Source organism: Anguilla rostrata, chromosome 10 (genome assembly GCF_018555375.3).
Source record: "Anguilla rostrata isolate EN2019 chromosome 10, ASM1855537v3, whole genome shotgun sequence".
NCBI classification, from domain to species: Eukaryota; Metazoa; Chordata; class Actinopteri; order Anguilliformes; family Anguillidae; genus Anguilla; species Anguilla rostrata.
The window spans coordinates 20,237,702-20,244,309 of record NC_057942.1 but is presented as its reverse complement, the minus strand read 5'-3'; the positions used below and the strand labels follow the sequence as shown (position 1 = coordinate 20,244,309).

At 43.4% G+C, this 6,608-nt stretch overlaps 1 long non-coding RNA gene across 2 annotated transcripts; it reads right to left on the bottom strand.

The window, feature by feature from the left end:
* Positions 1–4,007: 4,007 nt before the first annotated feature.
* Positions 4,008–5,360, bottom strand: LOC135233074 (uncharacterized). Of its 2 annotated transcripts, none has more exons than XR_010323753.1 (2): positions 4,869–5,360; positions 4,008–4,297 (listed from the first exon to the last, which is right to left on the bottom strand). It is a non-coding gene; the product is annotated as an uncharacterized LOC135233074 (long non-coding RNA). The 2 variants fall into 2 exon arrangements; XR_010323752.1 differs by having other exon boundaries at positions 4,008–4,290.
* Positions 5,361–6,608: the final 1,248 nt, after the last annotated feature.

Sequence of the window (6,608 nt, the reverse complement as noted above, 5' to 3'; positions counted from 1 at the left end):
AATCAGCGCATCATGTGTCACTGCTCACATTGCGTGTCATGCGTCACTTATTTTGGTGATAAGGAGATCTCGTTAAGAGTCACCCCTTACACATGCACATCACTGTTCCATGTGTTATAAGATGGAGCTCTGAATACTGAGCTAGTGCAAAGCTTGTTGGCCTTATAGATGACTAGCTGGGGGAAATCTGCGAGGGTCTTGCTGTACCCAGAGTACACTCTCAAGAGCTAGCTTTTCTTAAAGAGTATGCTGCTGTACTACAACCACTTGCCTTCTCCATCGATCTTCTGCAGGGGGAGAAAAAGTGTTATCTTGGCTTTCTCATTCCAACAATCCTTAGCTTGAAGTCCAAGCTCTCTGAAAAACTCAAGTGAAATACACAGCACACATAGTGACTACAGTTATTGAGGCTATAGACCATCGGTTTGGAGACATGCTCAGCAGTCATGAAGCAAAAATGGCTATAGCTACCCTGCTGAAGTTCAGATTGTGTTGGCTCAGCCCTGAGCAGAGAGAGGACAAGTGAAGAACATTAGTCCAAGAAGCAACAGGTCTGCCAAATGCAAACCCTGCTTATCTTGAAGAGACTGTACACTCCGATTCCGATGAGTCAGATGACAAATTTTTTGTTTTTGCGGATGCCACAAGATCAAGGCGGGCTGATGGAACAGCAGAGGAAGAGGTCAGAAAATACCTAGAAGATGCTGACAAGACTGTTGAGTAATTGAAAGCATATCCCATAGTCAAGAAACTATTCCTGAAGTACAATACTTCACTCCCCTCTAGTGCCACAGTGGAGCGGCTTTTCAGCCATGGAGGGAATCTCTCACACCTCGGCAGAACAGAATGTCAGATGAACACATGGAGCAAGTCCTCCTGCTGTGATACAACAGCCAGATATGCCCTAAGCTTAAGTATGATTATGGTTTCAAAGGAGGGGTGGGGGGAGTTTCCGGTAATTCTATCTCTCTTACGAATTTTGTATTTGGAACTTTAGGAAAGTTGCATTGAACACTGGACTCTAAAGCTGCGTTCCACCAAAAGTTACCCGGAACTTTTAGTCCCAGGAACTACTTTTCAAGGAACTAAAAGGTTCCTTCAGCCCACTGTTGTCTGCGTTTCCACCGTGGTCTAATGTCCCGCGAAGTTTAGGCAAATTAGCCCACTGACGTATGAAAAAGCGATGTTGTCGTCGGTCCATCTGTCCTATGATTTCTTCTGTAACCCCATACTACCACCGAAGTAGCCTACATTATTTTCTAATAACCGGGACAGCCCGGAGGGGTTTATTCCACTTATATACAACGGGTTACCAACAATGACTATATATGGTTACTTTTGTATTTATTGATTTTTATCAATTTAATCACCTGAAATTGAAATGTTCTTCCGCGGCCGTTTGGGCATATTTTACCGTTCTGTCAGGACCACTGTCATCAAAGTAGAACTTTATTGACAATAAGGAAATACAGTTATGTTTGGCAGTATGGCTCTGTTCTGGAGCTCTCCCGCCAACCACGCAGCCCGCGTGGATAAGGCCAGAAGGCCAGCAGCCAAACCCCCCTAGAGGGGTACACACAGAACAGATCCAGCAGCAGCGCAAGTTCTTAAAACAGGGATGGAGCAATGCAATTTCTTAACACATAGGGATGGAGCAATACAAATTCTTAACACATAGGAATGGAGAAATGCAAATTCTTGACGCATGGGGATGGAGCTGGGGTGGTGGAGGGGATTTACGAAGCAACGTACAGCGCTTGCATGCAGAAGGAGCAGCCGAATGAGTAGAGGGAGGCTGTTTAAGTAGACCGCCCTGTTAGTGAATGTACTGTGATAGGCGAACATCACTCAGCTGAGCCATCAGCTGATTCAGCCGGAGCGCTTGACTCTCGTGGCCTGCCAGAACTACGCGATGCTCCATTTCTGTCAGGACCACTGTCATCAAAGTAGAACTTTATTGACAATAACAATAAGGCAATACAGTTATGTTTGGCGGTATGGCTCTGTTCTGGAGCTCTCCCGCCAACCACGCAGCCTGCGTGGATAAGGCCGGGAGGCCAGCAGCCAAACCCCAAAACAACCATATGCCAACGTGCTATTAATAAGTGTCTCCGGCTGATGTGATGACTATGTGTACGACCACCTGGAGGAAGCCCTTCATCCAGCCGAGCCATTCGGCTTGAGGCCGTCTATTTTTTTTTTAACGTGGATCAGTGGTTATGTGTACCAACAGCATGTTGGACGTTCCCCTGAGACCAATACTTAGATGTATTATTAATTAATAAATCAGAGGAACATACTATATGAGATGTAATATTAGGCTATGTGTACCGACAGCTTGTCGGTATTTCCCCTTGAGCACCGAGATTTAAACTAAACCGGGGGAAATATGCTACTACCTGCATACAAGCATGCATGGACAAGACCGGGAGGGGGCAGCAGCAAAAACCCCCAAAACAACCATACGCCGAAATGTTGTTAGTACTTAGTCTCTGGCTGAAGTGATGACTATATGAAACGCCATTCGGCTACCGGAAGGGCCCTTCATCCGGTCAGCTCGAGGCCGTTCTAACATTGTGGGTCAGTGGCTGTGTGTACCAAGCTTTTTTTTTTTGGCCTTTCCCCTGAAGCAAGAGTAAAATTAAACCAGGGGAAAATACTATTTGTAATGTTGAAGGCTATGCCTACGTGTATGACCTTGGCTTCTATCAATCAAATTTATTTGTATAGTGTATTTTACGGCAGTTGTCACAATGCACTTTACGGACAACCCTGGCCTGAACCCCACAGGAGCAAGTGTAACCCAGGGTTCCAAGACACAAATTGAATAGATAGTGAAACAAAGAAAAACATTTTAAATAACTAGTAGCAAGTAAATTAGTAAATTATCATTCAAAATGGAGACAAAAGAAAAAGACTTTTAATAAGGAAAAATACATTTTCTTTATGTGCAGAAAGATAAGTTGATAGAACTATTAGACAACCAATGCGGATAATGATACTTGTTGTACATTTGTTGATTGGTCAGTCAGATGACAAGCCCGCCCTAACTTCCTCTGGTCAAGATGGCTTGAGCGACAGCAGACATGCGAAAATTTCTCTGAACAGATTAAGCTAATTCGAAGTGAATTACAAGTGAATTTAGGATACAATTGCAGATATTTTATTGAGGAGTGACAGTAACTTGAAAGGAAACAGATTTATAAAGAAATAACGAAGGTTTGCAACGTTCTTCTATCGCCCTGTGTGACGACCGCGTGAATGAAAATTTTCTGCATTCGCCATTAAGATCGTTGAAAACCGAATTTTGAACAACTTTGAACATATTCCCTTGATGAGTTCCCATTCTAAGACTATCTATCTTATTTCACTGCCGTAGTGTCAGTTAGCTTGGGTGTGTTCAGAAACGAAAATGTTAAACGTAGTCATAATAAAAAAAGATCCGAAAATGAAGGTTGCTAAGTAGCTAGCTTCATGTGATTTAAAGCTCTGGTAGTAGCAGCTAGCTAAATTGGCTAGCTATAGCAACTCGCGGCTAAACCGGCAAATGTGTATAATTGATGTGTGGGGTGTAGGCCGGGCTAACAGCAGGGCTGTTTCCTGCTTTGTGACTGTGGTGGTAGACGAACCAGGCAGTTCGCCACATAGCAAGCTGAAAATATATTGAAGCGGGGACAATGTGATGTAACGTTAGCTAGAGGAAGGGCATTTGAAAATTCTCCGGTTGTGTTCTGAAAGTGTATCTCCTGTGTAATCGCATATCGAAGCCACATCGGCGTACTCTTTGTTAAATGTTACTTAAAACGAATGTATGTTGTGGTACCTTTTATTAGAAAGCTAACGTAACTAGCTAGCTAGCTAGTGCTGCGAGGAAACGTCAGTGGGTGAGTTTGGAAGCACTGCAAGATATGAGTAGTGAATTGAGTGAGCTAATGGTGGCTAATTCTACTTCCAGTTAATCAGAATCTAGATATGCTGACAGAATGAGAACAGATTGACAATTGATATAAGCTTTCACTAAGTTTATTTAACAGAGTAAATGGAAGGTTACAAGTGTTATACAATTTAGATGTTCACAGTGTATACTATGTCTTAATCTGAATGTACAGACTACTGATGAGTCTTTTGGCTTTGTGTTGCAAGGCCAGGTTTTTTTTATTGTTGGTGTGTTGTTTTTTTTTGTTGTTGGATTTGAACCGCTGTGCTGGATCCTGGATTCATCCGCTCCTGCTTGCCTTCCCTGGAGAGCTACAGCGGTGCGCGGACTGGCGAGCCACCCATGTAATCGACCTGAAATCTTAAAGAGAAGGAAAGAGTTCAATTGTGCCTTCTAAAATGGTGGTAGGACAAGAGTTTGAATTCTACACACTGGAACTCAGCAACAAGTGGTCCAACCACCACACGGACTAAACTGATTTGCACAGATAGTGTTTTAGAAAAGTGTTTTGGTGTTATAGTGTGATAAGTTTCCTTTGCATAGGTACTTTCAGTAATACTACATAAGGATTTTGGTTTCAAAATAAAAGTCCTGGTTCCAAAATAAAAGTCCTAAAGTCTAATTAGTGACAAATCATACTAGAACCAAATAACTAATAATAGGGATTAACTGAAACACATCAAAGAAATACTAAAAGTATGGTTAAGGTATAAAGATAGAAAAATAGTCAAAAATTAGTGGAACCAGAGAAAATATAAATACAGACACAAAGTAAAAGGGCTTGGGACCAACTTGTATTTTTTCCTTTTCCCATTTTGTAGATATGTGTACTGTTGTTGTTTAATGCTTTCTACTTTGTAATAAAAAACAAAGGGTACAGAGAACCAAAAAAGGGAAAATTAAAATAAAAATTTAAAAATCCTTCTCTTACCTTTGAAATACAGATCCTGCTTCCGTGTGCTTCATTCTTGATGTGCAAACCGCCTCTCTCTCTCGAGTCGAATCTGTTGTCTTCTGATCTGGTCCATACTTACCTGATTTTATCCATTCTAGTAACGGTGTTAGTATTGAAGCACTTGTTACACAAGCCTAAGGCGACAGTGGCAAGGAAAACTCCCTGTGGCAGATAGGAAGGAACCAGGCTCAAGGGGGAAACCCATCCTCCTCTGGTCGGCTCAGGTTGTTGATTGTGACAAGCATGTCAGTCAGTGGCTTAGCTACCTCGTAAGCCCAAGTCCATTCAAACTAATCACCAAATATTATTAGGCTATGTGTACCAACAGCTTGTTGGTATTTCCCCCCAGCACAGAGATTTAAACCAATTAGAGGGAAATATACTACTCATATTAGTGTAATGAATCCTCTTTCGGTAGTAGTAGCAGCAGCAGCAGCAGCAATAAACAGCAGGAGCAGTAGGAATGGTAAATGGACTGCATTTATATAGCGCTTTTATCCAAAGCGCTTTACAATTGATGCCTCTCATTCGCCAGAGCAGTTAGGGGTTAGGTGTCTTGCTCAAGGACACTTCGACACGCCCAGGGCGGGGTTTGAACCGGCAACCCTCCGACTGCCAGACAATCGGTCTTACCTCCTGAGCTATGTCTAGGAGCAGTAGCATCAGCAGCAGTAACACAGTAGCAGTAACATCAGCAGTAGTGGCAGCAGTAACGCAGCAGCAGCAGTAGCACCCAGCAGCAGCAGTAGCAGCAGCAGTAGCAGTAGCAGCAGCACTAGCAGCAGCAGGAAACTGATTATAGAGGAAACATTGGCGGCTGCGACACCGGTACTTGCCAGTGGACAGTAGCAGCCGTGCTCCTATACTTCAAAGCTCATAGCTTTTGAACGGAAATTATGTCAATGCCAACGGATGGAGAAGTACATGTCCAAAGCCCCGTAGCTTCACTGAGGATGCCGGGAACCATCACTGCTGTCGTTGCCGCACTGGAGCAGGAGTGGTGGTGTAGAACTCCGGGGACCACATTGCCAATGAGACGGAGGCGGACGGCAACCAGATTTCGTCATGGAATTTCCCAATGAAGGCTCCTCAGGGCTTGCATGGGGGCGCCACCACAGGTACCGGGTCATGGAGGAGAGGATGGAAAACAGCGCTAGTATGCAATAATGACACGAGTTCCTTCATTTTCTCAGATTAAAAGCTTGAGGTGTATACAAAATATAGCTAATTTAAGCATATTTGCCATGGTGAGATCATATAAAGAACCATGAAGCATAAGGAAATGCAGTTTCCAACAGTGGGTACTTTGGGGTTGAAACTCTTGCCTTAAAGGAGAGACCAGTTGTGAACTGAGTTATGAGGCTGAAGAGTATATGCATCTTTTAAAAATTGTGGGGAAATGCATTATGCAGAGATTGGATGAACATATTACTGCTTCTGCCCATCAGGCGTCACGATGAGGCTAATCTTGCGTTGCGCTATCGGAAGCGACTCCTGCCAAATGGATACGCTGGAAAAGATGTCTAGCCAGGTCCCGAAAGCCGAGACGATTGGCGATCGTGTTTTTGAGTTTCTCTTAATTCCCCGACATAAAGGCCATTCCGGGCGAGGGCGGGCATCGAAGCAATAAGGTTCGAAGAATTATTTCTCAATACGTCACTATTTAAATATTATTTAACAGTTGGGCACAGTGGGCTGCTTTAAAGCGTCACATTG